The sequence below is a fragment of the Lolium perenne genome, chromosome 4, assembly GCF_019359855.2.
Source record: "Lolium perenne isolate Kyuss_39 chromosome 4, Kyuss_2.0, whole genome shotgun sequence".
NCBI lineage: Eukaryota > Viridiplantae > Streptophyta > Magnoliopsida > Poales > Poaceae > Lolium > Lolium perenne.
In genome coordinates, this window is record NC_067247.2 from 389,949,632 (window position 1) to 389,970,847 (window position 21,216).

Consider the following 21,216-nt stretch of genomic DNA (forward strand, 5'->3'; position numbering starts at 1 on the left):
CCTAAAACCCTAACCATCTCAAAACCAAAGTGGATTCAAATATGAAGGAACTAAAATAAAATAAAAAGACATGTGGGCATATAGCCCGAATATGCAAATCTTGACCAATACCCTTCTTACTTTTATAAATGGTGGTGAACCATTGTAAACCCCACTAAACCCTAAACTTCACCCCTCTTATCACCATCCATTATTTACAAAATAAAAAGAGGTGTTATTAAATAAGAAAAATGCCTATGTACGCCTATGGCTATAATTGTGAATAATAAATTTGGCCATGGCTACCTTGTGTAGATTATTTGAAATACCTCAACAAACCTAACCTAGTACTCCCCAACTAATCCAAGTGAGAAACAAAAATAAGTTAAACATATGCATAGAGGCATATGTGGCACTTAGCCATCATACTCAATTCTTGACCTATGCACCCACACTTTCTCCAAATGGTTTGAAACTCTTATCAAACTCAATCTAACCCTAAATAGATCCTCACACATGCCCAATTGGATCAAGAGAACATAAATGGAAAATTAAGAAAAATCCAATTCAACACACACATGTGCTTATGGACATTTTGCAAATCTTTGACCTAGACCAATTTGGCTTTCACCATTAGTTGTATTATGTTACTAAACACTTATTAACACTTTTGGAATCAAAGAAACTCAAATCAAATCAAATTTGAACTCAAATTATGATCACATGAAATGATGGTCAAATCTGCCAATTTCAGTCTGGTCACTACTTTGAGCCCCTGTATTTTGAGATTTTCAAACCAAACAAATCCAATTCTTTGCACCTCATCCAAGTACACATAGAGGTGAACAACTTTTGTAAAGACCACCATATCAAATTCAGCTTGGATCAAAAACTATGCTCAAGCAAAGTTGAGACTTTTTAACAACATCAACATCACCCCACTTTGCAAATTTTGCATTTCTTTTATTTTTGAAATTCCACCACCACCATTGTGAGTCTCTGGTCATTATAACCAATCCAACCAACCTATTTTCAAATTTTGGAACTACATTACATAGAACAAATTTGGCAAAAACTTGAAATTGCAAATAGGCACAAATCCCAAAACACTATTTCCAATAGTGTTCTTGCCAACCTAGTGCACCACCTTGCCTCTACATGTTCCCTGGTCCCCTCTACACCCAACCCTGGCATAGCAACCCTAGATGGAGGCCAAACATGGCATAGCCAGGCCATGCCGGCCATGGAGCATCTAGCCCTAGCCAACCCTAGCTCCTCCCCTCTCTAGCTCGGCCAACCCTGCCATTCTGCTCCCCCTGGCTCCCCTAAACACGCATGTGCCCTCCATGATCAAAGAGGAACCCGCCACTGCTGGGAACGGGATGCGCCCACGACGTCCAAGACGCGCCAGGGTGCGCATCGGCACGCCCTGGACGCCACAGAGCGACGACGTGTGCCGTCGACCCGGGGCCCCTCTTGCCCTCTCCCTTCTCCAGCGAGCTCCACTGGACGACCGCCGCCCGCCAGACAAGCTCCCCTGCCCGCGCGCGTGCTATCGCCGACGACAACATCGCCGCCCTTCCGCCACAGCCTCGCAAGCGCCCGACACGGGTAGACGCCGCCTAGCTTCGCCAGCATGCTTGTGACGCCCCGGAACCGGTACCATGAGGATTCCAGCGATCCCGCCGAAATCCGCACGATATCGATCCAGAGACGCCCTCCGACACGACGTGCGCGACGAATCACACACGTGATGCCAGAGGAATTAACACGAGCGGTAACATTACAACAGGATTACAATAGAGCCCACAAGAAACATATATTACAACAACGACTCCGACGAGTCAAGATACAAATAGACAATACAAAGATCCAAATCATACAGAAGATCGATTACGTCCGAGTACGGACAAGATACAAATTGGACTAAGAGTCCTGAAGATAACCAGTGGCGTCCATAACCCTGCCCAGGCCAAGCCGGAAGGGTAACCTTGCTAACGTCGTCTTCATCGAACATATCTTCATACCTGCCCGGTTATATCCCGTAGAAGCAGCAATAAGTACGGGTTCGTACTTAACAAGACTTCAAGACGTATAAGCATTCGTCAACCAGTGGTCCTTTGTACTTGAGGCACGCAGGGGACTTAGAGGACGCAAGAGGAACGTCATAGGCAATATGGTGGGGTTAAGCGGCAACGCGCAAGCACTAAAAACCTATAGAGACACTCTACAACATTCGTTTAATCAGAGAAGATGAGAGAGCGCATAAACTAACAGTTCTATACTCTGCAAACATAACACAGCCGATACTTTCCCCCTTCGCCAAGAAGTACTTACAAAGGCACTCACACGGTGGACAAGTTTTAACCATTTATTATTAGAGTTGTGCTAACTTACTACGCAAGTTATTATGATTGAAACAGCAGGTGTAAGTTGTCTATGGTCGAGTCATACAGCTCCAAGTCGTCCATAACCGCGGACGCGGCTTATCGATAAGATTGTAACCCTGCAGGGGTGCCCAAATGTGCCCACACGCACGCTCAACCCACTTACGACAGGTGGATATCACGACACGCACTCTCCTTCACTACAACAATGTCCAGGAAGCCACCTAACTAAGTTAACCCGTATCAGAGTCCGGCCGTGCTCCGAAGCGGACTCAGCTATTGCGTCAGCGTACTAGGTGATCAGTGCCCAGCGGGATGACCACTTCGCAGCGGCTCCGCAACCTACGAACGTGCAAGAGACAACGGGGTACAAGGCCCCAAAAGTAACATCATATCATCTGACCACAAAGAAACAAGCTTGCACGCCCGGGAGAAACAAAACAAACATCCAAACTAGTTGTGGCCACTGGACAAAGCTGTAGATTCCGGCAGTGGTCGAGGGGAGACCCGGTAAGCATACCCACGTGTGGTTAGAGCGCTCAGTCTCGGAACAGATAACAAGAACTCGGGTCCTAAGTGATTAAGGAAACACAAGTGAGCCGTCATAAAACGATCAGCTGACCCACCGATGCCTCCGCTAAACAAATGTTAACAACTAAAGTAGCCATGATTCTTCCCAACATATAACCCAATAAGATAACAATAACGGTAACGAGATAAGACAGCACTAGCATGCACTACGACTCGCAAGGGCAGACTCGATAACCAAACAATAGCCGTAGGAGGTGGTGGTGGCAATATGGGCTGCTTGAGGTAACAAGTGGAAAGGACACGTGACAAGAACGCAACTTAAGGATAGCATAAGGGAGAAGGCAAAATAAAATAGGTGAGCGACTCCTGCAGGGACAGGAGTATAGGGGAAATGCTTGCCTGTTAAAGCTTGCCGAGGAACATCCGGAGGACTTGTCGTATCTCACCACACCACTTCGTGATCCTATCCGGGAAGAAGCAAATGCTGGAACACACAACGTATGCAAGTCTTACTACTACGGATAAAGAAGATCCAGCATGATCAAGATGATATGCATGGCATGGCAAACATGATGCGGCGATGCAACTTATCCAATTTAAGCGGAATCGGAATCCCGACACACAAATTATTAGGTTCGAGTTGTTTATCTACCCCTTATATTAAATGTTGATTAGCATGGCAACACATGTCATAGGTGCGCTACACAAATTTAAATGGAATCGGGATAAGAGATAAGCAATCCCGCACAATTCCATATTTAATTATTAGGTGAATCGCTATCAACCCGAACAACCCCATGATATGACATGCGATGCGGCACATGATGATATGGCAAATGCAACAAGTTATAGATGGCACATTTATAAAATAGGTTGGCTTAGGGTTGGGGTCTCACGGTACCGGAACATAGGCGGTCGCCGGATTCGGTTTCGGAGAAGATGAAGATGAAGCGAATGTCTCGGCATTCGAATCCGAGAAAGAAGCCTTGAGGTTCCGGCTTCGTTTGCTGATGGCGAATTTGAGTAGACGTCAGTGATACTTGGAACGGCAACAAGGATCCTTTGGCCGCTGACGAGATGACGAACTTGGCAGTACGAAAGGAAGTAGACCGCCGACACAGTTTCTTCCGTTCGGTGGCCGAAGAACACGTATCATCTTAACATTGTAGTTCCCAATGTAGCACCACACCACCACATCCACCCTCACATCCACATACAATATCACTGCAGCACGGGATCGGAGAAACGCGTCAGCAGAAGCAGCAATAGAACAAAGTGGTACAAGATACATGCGTTCACAAGGCAGGCTGGCCAACACCTTGTTGACCCCGCGCGGAGGCAGGAGGCAACGACCAGGACAAGCAGGTGCACACACGGAGATATTCTGCGCTGAGGCGGAGGTGGAGGAACAGCAACGGGGCGGCGCGGCTAGAGGCAGGGGCGCAGTGGCCGGCGGCCCAGCAAATGACGGAATGGAAGCGAGGCGGCCGGGCGGCGCGCGACCGAGCGGAGGAGGGCGGCGCTCACAGGAGGATGCCCAGCAACCGGCGAGGAGCAGACGCGGGCGAGCGGTGGGTGCGTTCTCGCACAAGGAGGGACGGTGAGGCCGGCGGCGCGCAGTAGCAAGGGGTCAAGGTGACGGCCGGGCTGGAGGATGGAGAGGCGGGGCCACGCGCGACGAGGAACAAGTGGCGGCGGCGCTCGAGCTTGCGCAGGAGGCGGTGGCCGGTGCAAGGGAGAGCTGGGCGAGGGCGGCGCGCAAGGAGCCCGTGGCGATACTGGAGGCGGACACCAGAGGCATGAAGGTCGGTGGAGCACGGGGTAGCGACGGCCGGCGGCGGCGCCATGCGGGCAGAGAGGGAAGCGAGGTCGAGAGGGGGCGCGGTTCGCGAGCGAGGAGAAGAGCGACGCGCTCGAGGTTGGGTCGGGGATGAGAGGAGAGGCTCAGAGAGAGGTGGGAGGGTCTAGACAGAAAAAGAAATAGGTGAGGGGGTTTTCCGGAAAAGAGGGGACCGGCGGCGGGGAGGTGGACTGCAAAAAGGCAGGGAACCCTAGGGTTCCACTGGTGGACCTCCGGGTGGGCCAAGCTGGGCCGGAGAAGAGGGAGCCGGCTGGGCTGCCTGGCCTGGCCGGTGGGAGGTCTCCTCCTTCTTTTTTTAAAAAAAAAAACGTTTTCCTTTTATTATTTTCCTGTTTGTTAACAAAACCTTTTCAAATAGTTTTTATATAGTAAAATAAGCAGAGAAAATTATATTTTCATTTGAGATAAAAAGAGGGGAATAATTTAGAAATAAAATAGGGTTTAATAAAATAATTTTGGAGTTCAAAAATATGCATGATGCCATGATGATGCACAAAAGAAAAACAACAAACAATTCTAATAGGTGTGCTACCCTGGGCCGTTACAATCGACACCACTAACAAGGAATCTCGCCCCGAGATTCCACGTCAACCTAAGGGGGAGTTGGTTAAACTATCGGATCTTCTTGTACCATGTTGATAGACACCCGACCTTGAGGTGGAACCTTCTCCTGGCGAAGTGTTGATCTTCTCGACACCACTAACAAGAATTGTTGCTCCAGGTTGATCGGGTCGACACCACTAACAAGAAGTCATTGTTCCGTTGTTGATGATGCGGTTTCGTCGGGACCTCCGAAGATCGGACCTAATAGGATAAAGGCAAAGATCGTCAAACCCGCGTTGAAACCTAAGACTCAGAGAAACAGATAAGAGAAGATTCAAACTCGCAAAGGTAAGATGAGAAAGAATAGAGGTAAGGAGAAAAATCAGAGCTAATTAGAACTATCCAACGAATTTTCAGAAAATAGTTTTGACACTCTAAACTCAACGACCATTGGCAAGGTTATCCTAAAGGCTGGACTAGTGGGGTACCGTCAACCTGAGGCTCTGATACCAACTTGTGACGCCCCGGAACTGGTACCATGAGGATTCCAGCGATCCCGTCAAAATCCGCACGATATCGATCAAGAGACGCCCTCCGACACGACGTGCGCGACGAATCACACACGTGATGCCAGAGGAATTAACACGAGCGGTAACATTACAACAGGATTACAATAGAGCCCACAAGAAACATATATTACAACAACGACTCCGACGAGTCAAGATACAAATAGACAATACAAAGATCCAAATCATACAGAAGATCGATTACGTCCGAGTACGGACAAGATACAAATTGGACTAAGAGTCCTGAAGATAACCAGTGGCGTCCATAACCCTGCCCACGCCAAGCCGGAAGGGTAACCTTGCTAACGTCGTCTTCATCGAACATATCTTCATACCTGCCCGGTTATATCCTGTAGAAGCAGCAATAAGTACGGGTTCGTACGTAACAAGACTTCAAGACGTATAAGCATTCGTCAACCAGTCGTCCTTTGTACTTGAGGCACGCAGGGGACTTAGAGGACGCAAGAGGAACGTCATAGGCAATATGGTGGGGTTAAGCGGCAACGCGCAAGCACTAAAAACCTATAGAGACACTCTACAACATTCGTTTAATCAGAGAAGATGAGAGAGCGCATAAACTAACAGTTCTATACTCTGCAAACATAACACAGCCGATACTTTCCCCCTTCGCCAAGAAGTACTTACAAAGGCACTCACACGGTGGACAAGTTTTAACCATTTATTATTAGAGTTGTGCTAACTTACTACGCAAGTTATTATGATTGAAACAGCAGGTGTAAGTTGTCTATGGTCGAGTCATACAGCTCCAAGTCGTCCATAACCGCGGACGCGGCTTATCGATAAGATTGTAACCCTGCAGGGGTGCCCAAATGTGCCCACACGCACGCTCAACCCACTTACGACAGGTGGATATCACGACACGCACTCTCCTTCACTACAACAATGTCCAGGAAGCCACCTAACTAAGTTAACCCATATCAGAGTCCGGCCGTGCTCCGAAGCGGACTCAGCTATTGCGTCAGCGTACTAGGTGATCAGTGCCCAGCGGGATGACCACTTCGCAGCGGCTCCGCAACCTACGAACGTGCAAGAGACAACGGGGTACAAGGCCCCAAAAGTAACATCATATCATCTGACCACAAAGAAACAAGCTTGCACGCCCGGGAGAAACAAAACAAACATCCAAACTAGTTGTGGCCACTGGACAAAGCTGTAGATTCCGGCAGTGGTCGAGGGGAGACCCGGTAAGCATACCCACGTGTGGTTAGAGCGCTCAGTCTCGGAACAGATAACAAGAACTCGGGTCCTAAGTGATTAAGGAAACACAAGTGAGCCGTCATAAAACGATCAGCTGACCCACCGATGCCTCCGCTAAACAAATGTTAACAACTAAAGTAGCCATGATTCTTCCCAACATATAACCCAATAAGATAGCAATAACGGTAACGAGATAAGACAGCACTAGCATGCACTACGACTCGCAAGGGCAGACTCGATAACCAAACAATAGCCGTAGGAGGTGGTGGTGGCAATATGGGCTGCTTGAGGTAACAAGTGGAAAGGACACGTGACAAGAACGCAACTTAAGGATAGCGTAAGGGAGAAGGCAAAATAAAATAGGTGAGCGACTCCTGCAGGGACAGGAGTATAGGGGAAATGCTTGCCTGTTAAAGCTTGCCGAGGAACATCCGGAGGACTTGTCGTATCTCACCACACCACTTCGTGATCCTATCCGGGAAGAAGCAAATGCTGGAACACACAACGTATGCAAGTCTTACTACTACGGATAAAGAAGATCCAGCATGATCAAGATGATATGCATGGCATGGCAAACATGATGCGGCGATGCAACTTATCCAATTTAAGCGGAATCGGAATCCCGACACACAAATTATTAGGTTCGAGTTGTTTATCTACCCCTTATATTAAATGTTGATTAGCATGGCAACACATGTCATAGGTGCGCTACACAAATTTAAATGGAATCGGGATAAGAGATAAGCAATCCCGCACAATTCCATATTTAATTATTAGGTGAATCGCTATCAACCCGAACAACCCCATGATATGACATGCGATGCGGCACATGATGATATGGCAAATGCAACAAGTTATAGATGGCACATTTATAAAATAGGTTGGCTTAGGGTTGGGGTCTCACGGTACTGGAACATAGGCGGTCGCCGGATTCGGTTTCGGAGAGGATGAAGATGAAGCGAATGTCTCGGCATTCGAATCCGAGAAAGAAGCCTTGAGGTTCCGGCTTCGTTTGCTGATGGCGAATTTGAGTAGACGTCAGTGATACTTGGAACGGCAACAAGGATCCTTTGGCCGGTGACGAGATGACGAACTTGGCAGTACGAAAGGAAGTAGACCGCCGACACAGTTTCTTCCGTTCGGTGGCCGAAGAACACGTATCATCTTAACATTGTAGTTCCCAATGTAGCACCACACCACCACATCCACCCTCACATCCACATACAACATCACTGCAGCACGGGATCGGAGAAACGCGTCAGCAGAAGCAGCAATAGAACAAAGTGGTACAAGATACATGCGTTCACAAGGCAGGCTGGCCAACACCTTGTTGACCCCGCGCGGAGGCAGGAGGCAACGACCAGGACAAGCAGGTGCACACACGGAGATATTCTGCGCTGAGGCGGAGGTGGAGGAACAGCGACGGGGCGGCGCGGCTAGAGGCAGGGGCGCAGTGGCCGGCGGCCCAGAAAATGACGGAATGGAAGCGAGGCGGCCGGGCGGCGCGCGACCGAGTGGAGGAGGGCGACGCTCACAGGAGGATGCCCAGCAACCGGCGAGAAGCAGACGCGGGTGAGCGGTGGGTGCGTTCTCGCACAAGGAGGGACGGTGAGGCCGGCGGCGCGCAGCTGCAAGGGGTCAAGGTGACGGCCGGGCTGGAGGATGGAGAGGCGGGGCCACGCGCGACGAGGAACAAGTGGCGGCGGCGCTCGAGCTTGCGCAGGAGGTGGTGGCCGGTGCAAGGGAGAGCTGGGCGAGGGCGGCGTGCAAGGAGCCCGTGGCGATACTGGAGGCGGACACCAGAGGCATGAAGGTCGGTGGAGCACGGGGTAGCGACGGCCGGCGGCGGCGCCATGCGGGCAGAGAGGGAAGCAAGGTCGAGAGGGGGCACGGTTCGCGAGCGAGGAGAAGAGCGACGCGCTCGAGGTTGGGTCGGGGATGAGAGGAGAGGCTCAGAGAGAGGTGGGAGGGTCTAGACAGAAAAAGAAATAGGTGAGGGGGTTTTCCGGAAAAGAGGGGACCGGCGGCGGGGAGGTGGACCGCAAAAAAGCCAGGGAACCCTAGGGTTCCACTGGTGGACCTCCGGGTGGGCCAAGGTGGGCCGGAGAAGAGGGAGCCGGCTGGGCTGCCTGGCCTGGCCGGTGGGAGGTCTCCTCCTTCTTTTTTAAAAAAAAAAACGTTTTCCTTTTATTATTTTCCTGTTTGTTAACAAAACCTTTTCAAATAGTTTCTATATAGTAAAATAAGCAGAGAAAATTATATTTTCATTTGAGATAAAAAGAGGGGAATAATTTAGAAATAAAATAGGGTTTAATAAAATAATTTTGGAGTTCAAAAATATGCATGATGCCATGATGATGCACAAAAGAAAAACAACAAACAATTCTAATAGGTGTGCTACCCTGGGCCGTTACAATGCTCCCCAGAACCGCCTGGAGACCAGGACGCTGCAGCGCACGTCGCCTTGCCCTTTGGCGCCCTAGAACGCCATCACCACCGTAGACCTTGCCACACCCCACGGCCACCTCGCGCCACTATAAAAGGCGCACGCCCCTGGACGAATTGAGCACGCCATTCCACTCCCCTCTCTCTTCTGTCTATCCTCGCACCCTCTCCGCTCCACATTACTCACCACTGCCGCCCAATTGCACCATCGCCGCCTGTGCGCCGCCGCAGATCAAGCCAATGATTTAGTCCATCCCCGGAGCTCCCACGACCACCGTTGAGCTCGCCGTCGTCGACAACGACCAGCAGCATCGACGCCGTTGATCGCCGGAGCCCCTGATCGCCGTCGACCCCCTAGCCTCGCCGCGCCCTTAACTCCCTCTCGCCGGAGAAGTCGACGCGCCTCGCTCGTCTGATCGCCTTTTAATCCAATGGCCCACATCATCCCGTACCTCTTCGGGTTTTAAAACCCACGGACAGGCGTGCCCCACCTGTCAGGAGGCCCGCGTGTGCGAGACGCATTGCTGGGCCGGCCCATTCTCTCTCTCCCTCGCTGGCCCATTAATTTTCCCACGTGTCCTGTTAATTCAAAATTGGTTTAAATCAAATCTTTTAAAATGCAAACTGGTGTCCAATTCAAATTCAAATGGTTTCAAATATACTTCACCAAATTCAACAAATTTTATATCTTTGGAAAGCCTATAAAATTATCTAAACGACCCCACTGGTCTCACATTTAATTTCTTTGTAGAATAAATGTGACAAAAACAACAATTCAGAGACTTTTACAACTTCAAACAATTATTAAAAATCAACCAAAATGCTATTGAGTTGATTTCAACTGTCATAGATCACATTTCACATGCTTTAATTGATTATGCAAAAATATGGCAGGGTTACTTTGAGTGATCATGGCCTAAAGTAAATAAAGGACTATAGGGCTATTTCTACTCAAGTGATATTGTCCAAAACTATATAATAAATCCCATGAGGTGTTTGCCCTCATTTAAATCTTGTCCCAAGTAACTTTATATGAGGTAGTGACCATGGTTTACATAATCTCATATTGGGTTAATTGGTGATATTAAATCATAATGATGGTAGTGTGAAATTGCATGAGGTGCTCTACCTCATTTAAATCATTTTCTCAAATGATGATTAGGAAGGGTTGACCTTGGTCAACATGGATTCATAGGTTATTCATTTGAGGAGATTAAATCTTAACAAGATTCAATGAGAGGAAATTATTTCCCCCAAAGACTTAAAAGAGAAACCCTAATCCACATTTCAATGAGAGGAAATTATTTCTCTAACCCTAAGTAAGGAAACCCTAGTATAAATTTTAGGTAGCAATGTTAAGTGATGATGCTAGATCATTTTGAGTGAGCCATTAAGGCTTATTAAGTCCACTAAGTGTTGTTTGGTGATTGTATCCTCGTATTCGTTTCTAGACGCTAGTACCGGAGAATACCAAGAGGAGGAAGGCTTCTACAAAGAAGAGGAGGAAGAGAACTTTGATCACTACCCCACTCAAGGAAAGCTAATATTCTTGCAAGTGCAAAGCCCTATTGGGGCAAGGCACCATTAATCTTACCTTACTTACAATGATCCCATCCCAAGTTTTTACCTTACAAGTTTTTACTTGATTTATGAAGAAGTTACTTTTATAGTTAACTTTGGTCTAAGTTTAGAGTGTTACTAGAGTAGTAAAGTTAGCCTCAAAGATGGCCAAGCAAGATAGCACCCCTCATTATCAGAGCTAGTGCTAACAACTAAAATTGACTACTCTAGATGGGAACTTGTGATTTGAAATGAATTTGAAAACTTTGAAATGATGAGTCATTCTATTGAAAGATCTTTGAAGGTGAATATGACTGGAATGATATGGTGAATTTTGATTAAAACTGATATTGGTTTGGATGCGATACCTTTCCAATTTTTGAGTACCCCCACAATACCTGATTATGGGTAGGGCTTAAATGGAAGTTTATACATCTTAGTATGGGTTCCCTCTGAACAAGCATCATAGGGGTTATGCCGAGGATGCCTCCGTTGTATGAGAAATGATGTGAAATGAGGTGAATGTACGGCCCAAGCCATGTGCAGTTCCCAGGTTTCAGTTGGTCTTCACTGGGAGGCCAAGCTCATGGGGAGAGGTACCTATACTAGGGTATGTAAGTGAAAGGTTATGGTTGATGATCCGCGTACTGAGTTACGATGATTCGGGGTTATCCCTGACGGATGTAATCAAATGTTGTGGCACAAGTGTGCAACCTCTGCAGAGTGTAAATCTATTCGAATAGCCGTGTCCATGGTTACGGACGGTTGGAAAGGCCATACAGTTTCCGGTGTCAAATAATTCTTGAAAATGTTGATGAAAGGAATGGTGAATTGAATTGAATCACAACTGAGTTGTGGGAATGACACTAATGTTCCCACTTGAGTTAGTTAGCTCATGAAAGAGTCTTTTATCAAACACTTGTGAACTAAAATTAGCTTTATGCAAAATAAACTAGAGCTTAGCACGCCCTTACTAGAATTGAAAGTACTTACACTAGTATTAGTTTGCGAGTACTTAAAGTACTCACGGCTGTGTCCCTGGCTATTCAAATGGCCAGACTATGAAGAGGAGCAGAACTACCAAGGTGACGACCAGCAGGACGCCTACGACAACTAGGGAATCTTCTGACGTCAGACGTTGGCCTGTGGATTAGATAGTCCACTTCCGTTACGCTTCCGCCATGTAATATGTTCGTTGATCATTAGATCAACTATTTGTGTAATATTGGATCATGTGATCTCTATTTGTAAGACGACTATGGTATGTAATGAATGATGACTTATGATATTCGACTGTTATGTCTCGCAACAACAATCTTCCTGGGATTGCGATGTATGGCATAACAGGCATCTGGACTTAAAAATTCGGGTATTGACAAGTTGGTATCAGATCCATTGTTTGACCTTAGGAGACCCTAGTTAGAATGGACGTCTGAAAAAACTTAGTTTCAAAACCAAATAAGTGAATATTTGTGAAAACTTATTCTCACTCTTATCCTTGAGATCTTTTTTCAAAATGAGAAATTCATGCTCTACTTTTTCCTTGTAGAACTACATAAAACTTTACACACTTGACTACTTCTTTAACTTACTCATCCTAATTGCTCACAGATGGAGTACACCTGCAAGTCCTATCAGCTTGGCCACGGAGGAAACCTAATGTCCGAAAAGGATTTGAAGCAACTAGTGGAATATCTAGGACGCCCGTATCTCGAGTTCTTCGGAATACCCCTCAATAATCACTCAGGGGGACCACCTCGGTGGGAAGTTACTGCAGATCTGCGAAGAAAGCCTGGAGCCCCAATATGGGAAACCTGTTCGTTTTCTGTAACGGGGAACACTTGGAACGAAGGACTAGTCAGAGCGATGCAAGAAGCAATTGCCCGTCTATGTGGATAGAATGAGATCAAGATCAAGAACACTCGCTTTGTGTACTACCCAAGACATGACCTCATGGGAAGACCGATGACCATGCCCCCGCACACGGAGATGAACCACTATGTAGCACACCCGGACTTCATGTTGTACAATACCCGCAAGGAGTTGGACAACGCCCTCGCCTTTCGCCAAGCACACTAACCGTGAAGACAAAGGACCCACCCTAAAGAGTAGTATCACTAAAGCACTTGAGTAGGTGTGAGTTTGTATCAGGATCCCCTTGTATCGTAGAACGAATGAATGGTTCTTCAAACCAACGGTGTGTCAGCTTTGTAATGTGTGATGCTTGGTATGAATGAAAAAGAGTTGTTGGTTTTTACCCCCTCAACAGTACTCAAGTTTTCAAGTTTTGAACTTTTGAAACTTCTTCAACTTTAAATCAAACAAACCATAGAAATTTCCCTCTTATCTTATCATCCACCTCGATATTCAGATGGCCCCACCAACCCGCGGCACCAACCAAGATGCCATGATTCAGATGCTAGAGACGATGATGGTAGGCCGAGAAGCCGAGAGAGCTGAACGCCAAGCCAACATTGCTGCACTGCAACAGATCGCTCAAAACAACCAAGGCCATGGAAACCACGACCACCCTGGGTCAAAGCTGAAGAACTTTCAGAACACCAACCCACCCATTTTCAGCAAGACCGAAGAGTCACTGGACGCAGATGACTGGCTACAGACAATGGAGAACAACCTGGAAGTTGCGGGAGTTCAAGCCGTAGAGAAAGTGCTATTTGCCACCCACTACTTGTCAGGACCTGCAAGAGCCTGGTGGACAAGCACCCGCGCAATGAATGCGGGACAGATGATGACCTGGGAGGACTTCAAGACCAAGTTTAGCAAATACCATGTGCCTCAAGGACTGATTAAGAAGATGAGAGACGAGTTCTGCGAACTCAAACAAGGAAGGATGTCCATGGTAGAATACCGCGACAGATTTCTTACTCTGTCAAGGTACGCCCCGGACGAAACCGACACCAATGAGAAGCGGAAGGAGAGATTTCTGAATGGACTGCACGACGAAATGCAGACTGTACTGGTCAACATTCCCTTTGCTGACCTAGAAGCCCTGGTGGACTCCGCCATCTAGATGGAAGGGAAGCTTCACCAAGCCAACGAGAACCGCAAGCACCGGATGATGAACCAGCATGGGTCCAGCAATGCCCAAAAGTACCGCAACAACTCAACTGGAGGGTTCACCCCAAGAAACAACAAGCTACCTGCTCAGAATTACCGCCCAAACTACACCAACAACCATGGAGGACCCCCGAAGCCCGGAGGCAACAACAACAACAATCACAACAACAACAACAACCCCAACAGCAACAACAACAATGGGAACAACAACAACACCAACACTGCCCCAAGGACTGGGAGCAACGCCATCCCCGTCGCCACCAAGGACAAGGCCACCATAACTTGTTACGAATGTTGAATTGTGGGACACTAGTCCAATGAGTGCCCCAAAAGGTTAGCCAAGGTTGCCGCCAATACCGCTGCACCTGCTCAGAACCAGCGCCGCTTTGCAGCAAGAAGGAACCAGAACAACAACAACGGCTGTCTCTACCACATGAATGCCACTGAAGCCCAGGAAGCACCCCAGGCCATGCCAAGTATGTTTACTGTTAATCCAATTGCTCAATCTCTCTTAGGAACCTAACTTTTCTTAAAATCTTGGGACGAGATTTGTTTAAGGGGGAAGGGTTTGTAACATCCCAAATTTTAAAACAAAGAAAAAATGATTTTTCCTATTTCCAAAAATGAGAACCAACAAAAAACTTTTATTAAATAAAGTGCTATGCATAGTGCTCATTCCTAATGCTTGTGTTTTCCCATGATTGTTTGTTTGTTACTTTGAACATTCTTCCAAAACCCTAACCATCTCAAAACCAAAGTGGATTCAAATATGAAGGAACCAAAATAAAATAAAAAGACATGTGGGCATATAGCCCTAATATGCAAATCTTGACCAATACCCTTCTTACTTTTCTAAATGGTGGTGAACCATTGTAAACCCCACTAAACCCTAAACCTCACCCCTCTTATCACCATCCATTATTTACAAAATAAAAAGAGGTGTTATTAAATAAGAAAAATGCCTATGTAAGCCTATGGCTATAATTGTGAATAATCAATTTGGCCATGGCTACCTTGTGTAGATGATTTGAAATACCTCAACAAACCTAACCTAGTACTCCCCAACTAATCCAAGTGAGAAACAAAAATAAGTTAAACATATGCATAGAGGCATATGTGGCACTTAGCCATCATACTCAATTCTTGACCTATGCACCCACACTTTCCCCAAATGGTTTAAAACTCTTATCAAACTCAATCTAACCCTAAATAGATCCTCACACATGCCCAATTGGATCAAGAGAACCAAAATGGAAAATTAAGAAAAATCCAATTCAACACACACATGTGCTTATGGACATTTTGCAAATCTTTGACCTAGACCAATTTGGCTTTCACCATTAGTTGTATTATGTTACTAAACACTTATTAACACTTTTGGAATCAAAGAAACTCAAATCAAATCAAATTTGAACTCAAATTATGATCACATGAAATGATGGTCAAATCTGCCAATTTCAGTCTGGTCACAACTTTGAGCCCCTGTATTTTGAGATTTTCAAACCAAACAAATCCAATTCTTTGCACCTCATCCAAGTACACACAGAGGTGAACAACTTTTGTAAAGACCACCATATCAAATTCAGCTTGGATCAAAAACTATGCTCAAGCAAAGTTGGGACTTTTTAACAACATCAACATCACCCCACTTTGCAAATTTTGCATTTCTTTTATTTTTGAAATTCCACCACCACCATTGTGAGTCTCTGGTCATTTTCAACCAATCCAACCAACCCATTTTCAAATTTTGGAACTACATTACATAGAACAAATTTGGCAAAAACTTGAAATTGCAAATACTCACAAATCCCAAAACACTATTTGCAATAGTGTTCTTGCCAACCTAGTGCACCACCTTGCCTCTACATGTTCCCTGGTCCCCTCTACACCCAACCCCGGCATAGCAACCCTAGATGGAGGCCAAACATGGCATAGCCATGCCATGCCGGCCATGGAGCATCTAGCCGTAGCCAACCCTAGCTCCTCCCCTCTCTAGCTCGGCCAACCCTGCCATTCTGCTCCCCCTGGCTCACCTAAACACGCATGTGCCCGCCATGATCAAAGAGGAACCCGCCACCACCGGGAACGGGATGCGCCCACGATGTCCAGGACACGCTAGGGTGCGCATCGGCACGCCCTGGACGCCACAGAGCGATGACGTGTGTCGTCGACCCGGGCCCCCTCTCGCCCTCTCCCTTCTCCAGCGAGCTCCACTGGACGACCTCCGCCCGCCAGACAAGCTCCCCTGCCCGCGCGCGTGCTGTCGCCGACGACAACATCTCTGCCCTTCCGCCACGGCCTCGCACGCGCCCGACACGGGTAGACGCCGCCTAGCTTCGCCAGCATGCTTCCCAGAACCGCCTGGAGACCAGGATGCTGTTGCGCACGTCTCCTTGCCCTTTGGCGCCTTGGAACGCCATCGCCACCGTCGACCTTGCCGCGCCCCACGGCCACCTCACGCCACTATAAAAGGCGCACGCCCCTGGACGAATTGAGCACGCCATTCCACTCCCCTCTCTCTTCTGCCTCTCCTCGCACCCTCTCCGCTCCACATTACACACCACCGCCGCCCAATTGCACCATCGTCGCCCGTGCGCCGCCGCAGATCAAGCCAACGATTTAGTCCATCCCCGGAACTCCCACGACCACCGTTGAGCTCGCCGTCGTCGACAACGACCAGCAGCATCGACGTCGTTGATCGCTGGAGCCACTGATCGCCGTCGACCCCCTAGCCTCGCCGCGCCCGTAAGTCCCTCTCGCCGGAGAAGACGACGCGCCTCGCTCGTCCGATCGCCTTTTAATCCAATGGCCCACATCATCTCGTACCGCTTCGGGTTTTAAAACCCACTGACAGGTGTGCCCCACCTGTCAGGAGGCCCGCGTGTGCAAGACGCACTGTTGGGTCGGCCCACTTCTCTCTCTCCCTCGCTGGCCCGTTAATTTTCCCGCGTGGCATGTTAATTCAAAATTGGTTTAAATCAAATCTTTTAAAATGCAAACTGGTGTCCAATTCAAATTCAAATGGTTTCAAATCTACTGCACCAAATTGAACAAATTTTATATCTTTGGAAAGCCTATGAAATTATCTAAACAACCCCACTGGTCTCACATTTAATTTCTTTGTAGAATAAATGTGACAAAAACAACAATTCAGAGACTTTTACAACTTCAAACAATTATTAAAAATCAACCAAAAATGCTATTGAGTTGATTTCAACTGTCATAGATCACATTTCACATGCTTTAATTGATTATGCAAAAATATGGCAGGGTTACTTTGAGTGATCATGGCCTCAAGTAAATAAAGGACTATAGGGCTATTTCTAGTCAAGTGATATTGTCCAAAACTATATAATAAATCCCATGAGGTATTTGCCCTCATTTAAATCTTGTCCCAAGTAACTTTATATGAGGTAGTGACCATGGTTTACATAATCTCATATTGGGTTAATTGGTGATATTAAATCATAATGATGGTAGTGTGAAATTGCATGAGGTGCTCTACCTCACTTAAATCATTTTCTCAAATGATGATTAGGAAGGGTTGACCTTGGTCACCATGGATTCATAGGTTATTCATTTGAGGAGATTAAATCTTAACAAGATTCAATGAGAGGAAATTATTTCCTCCAAAGACTTAAAGAGAAACCCTAATCCACATTTCAATGAGAGGAAATTATTTCTCTAACCCTTAGTAAGAAAACCCTAGTATAAATTTTAGGTAGCAATGTTAAGTGATGATGCTAGATCATTTTGAGTGAGCCATTAAGGCTAATTAAGTCTACTAAGTGTTGTTTGGTGATTGTATCCTCGTATTCGTTTCTAGACGCTAGTACCGGAGAATACCAAGAGGAGGAAGGCTTCTACCAAGAAGAGGAGGAAGAGAACTTTGATCACTACCCCACTCAAGGAAAGCTAATATTCTTGCAAGTGCAAAGCCCTATTGGGGCAAGGCACCATTAATCTTACCTTACTTACAATGATCCCATCCCAAGTTTTTACCTTACAAGATTTTACTTGATTTATGAAGAAGTTACTTTTATAGTTAACTCTGGTCTAAGTTTAGAGTGTTACTAGAGTAGTAAAGTTAGCCTCAAAGATAGCCAAGCAAGATAGCACCCCTCATTATCAGAGCTAGTGCTAACAACTAAAATTGACTACTCTAGATGGGAACTTGTGATTTGAAATGAATTTGAAAACTTTGGAATGATGAGTCATTCTATTGAAAGATCTTTGAAGGTGAATATGACTGGAATGATATGGTGAATTTTGATGAAAACTTATATTGGTTTGGATGCGATACCTTTCCAATTTTTGAGTACCCCCACAATACCTGATTATGGGTAAGGCTTAACTGGAAGTTTATACATCTTAGTATGGGTTCCCTCTGAACAAGCATCGTAGGGGTTATGCCGAGGCTGCCTCCGTTGTATGAGAAATGATGTGAAATGATGTGAATGTACGGCGACCCGGCAACCCGGAAAGGCTTACCGCCGGCGCATTCGCATTCGCTGGCGATAACCTCGCCGGTGGTAATGCCTTACCGCCAGCACATTGCAAACCGCCGGGGGTAACCCAGAATACCGCCGGCGCATTATCCCAAACCGCTGGGGGTAATATTTACCACCGGCGCTTTCCAATCCGCCAGAGGTAACCCAGTTTACCACCGGCGTTTTACCAATGCGCCAGGGGTATCTCATCTTACCCCTGGCACGCCTGCGGTAATACTTTTAGGATTTTAAAAAAATCACATGGGCTCCATCCCATACATTTCCCACGTGATACTCCAGAACTTCTCACATTGTTCTGATTCTTTTTTTTGCGGGCAAACCTAGAGCTTTTATTCAACAATAACAGACCCTGCCTGATCAGCCATCAGACTGACAGTAAGGAAATCTGGGATAAAATCTAGCCAACTACTTGTTACCATCAGAGTGCAAGCAAACTTTGCACAAAGATGAGCCGGTAGATTAGCAGTTCTAGGTACATGTTGAATTACAAAAGAAGAAAACCTATGAGCTAGCTCTCCAAGTTCTAGTAAAATAGGAGTCACGGTAGAACGAGCACCATGACGAGAGTTCCAGAGATTGACCATCTCCAGGCAGTCCACTTCCATTATCACACTTTTATAACCACGAAGACGAGCAAAAATCACGCCGTCTCGCAATGCCAGGGCCTCAGCAACAAGAGGATCAGTAATCCCAGGATAGGGTTTACTCCAAGAACCAAGGTAAACATCACGTGCACGAGCAACACCTCCAGCACCTCCAGTTCTGGTATGAATAGCAATCCCACCATCTGTATTGATCTTGACCGTATCAGCTTCAGGTGGGCGCCACCCATGGCCTGGCAGCAGCCTGGTATCTCCCTTAGGTAAATTCAGTATCGTTAGTTCCTCCTTTACCATCTTCAAAGCCTGTATCGGATCATAAGCACCACGATCATGCGTCCAATTATTTCTGGATGTCCAGATCGCCCACATTACCGTTATGATCTTTGGTCGGTCTGAGTCATCAAACATGGGGTCACAAAGGATATCCTTGGACCAAGTAATCGGATGTAGCCTAGGAAGGCTGAAGTTCATCCAAGCTTGAGCTTCGTCCCAAAATTTCCTTGCATGTGAACATTTAATCAAAGCATGCATCATATCCTCATCATCAGCTAGGCAGATCTTGCATCGACCTATCTGTGTTATATGTCTGTGCATTAAGGTGCTCTCAACCGGAAGAATACCACGCAATACTCTCCACCAGAAAACACGCACCTTTGGCACAACATTCAACTTCCAGAGTGACTTCCACATCTGTTGTTCATTGGTTGAGGTTTCGGTTACCGTCCCTTCATCTAGAGCAAGCCGCTCGTTTCGATTCACTAGAGCACGGTACGCTGTTTTAACAGAAAAGATGCCTGTCTTCTCATGGTTCCAGGCCCAGAAATCATCTCCACCACCCCGCCTAAGCGGAATATTCAGAATGGCGTCAGCTTCTGGAGCAATAAAATTTCTTCTAATGAGCTCCACTTTCCAGCTACCATTCTCACTGTCTGATTCCAAAACATGTCTAGGAGCAGAGTATATTTGATTTTACAAGCACCGTATAATCACACGCAAGTGGCTACATAATGAAAATCAAAATAACACAAAATCTATCACAGAAAATGAAGACTGGTTAATGATGTCGTCTGTACTTGGAGATCCTATGACCATGACTGCAGAAGACAAGATTTATTGCAGTAGTAAGTACATATGACTTGAGAAGTTATTGCTATAGAAATATATTACTGATTAGAGTAGCATAGTTTTTTTTTAATATAGAGTAGTATAGTATCATTGTAACAATTATATCTTGTGAATATATCATGCAAGACTAGGACCATGACTTGGTGTAGTACTGGTTAATGATGTTCATGTGAAGGATCAAATTTGCAAGAGAATAAGAACCAGGACATGCTGAACTGAATCAATAATTAAGAAAGTTTTGAGTCTAGAGATTTACTTTTACAAGTACATCAAGCTAGATATAATGAAGTACATGGATTGTTTTTGCAAATACCACATGTTTTGCCGTAATGAACATGTTATATAATATAGCATTTTAGTCTAGTTTCCAGTATAGACTATGAATGGATATCATACTTTGTGCAATCTTCAGGACAAAATTAACACAAAACCATGTATATAATATATGAAGAACACACATACAATGTTATATTAGAGAGAAAGGATTCACCTTTCTTCACAGGTTTGTACATACACATACAAAGTGATGGATACAACTGCAGGCTGCAAAATCCATCATCTAGCCCTCGCCTTGATCTCCTTGCACAAGAAGAATAAACATAATTGTCAGCTCAAAACCAGATTTAGCAAAAACGAAATTGTAAAGGAAGGTTTCAGCATGACCCACACGACATAGCAACACCGATGTAAAGGAAGGGCAGCATCAGCTCAATTCTCCAGGGTTGATGTACAGAGCAGCACTAACCTTGCAACAGCATAAACCCCATAGGAGGAACAATATGACCTGGAAAAGGGACAGACTGATAAACA

General features: G+C 46.2%; 1 long non-coding RNA gene across 1 annotated transcript; it reads right to left on the minus strand.

Annotated features, from left to right (window-relative positions):
• Positions 1-1,779: 1,779 nt before the first annotated feature.
• LOC127297394 (uncharacterized) lies at positions 1,780-3,493 on the minus strand. Its single transcript, XR_011744152.1, has 2 exons — positions 3,297-3,493; positions 1,780-2,006 (listed from the first exon to the last, which is right to left on the minus strand). It is a non-coding gene; the product is annotated as an uncharacterized lncRNA (long non-coding RNA).
• Between the last annotated feature and the right edge of the window lie 17,723 nt (positions 3,494-21,216).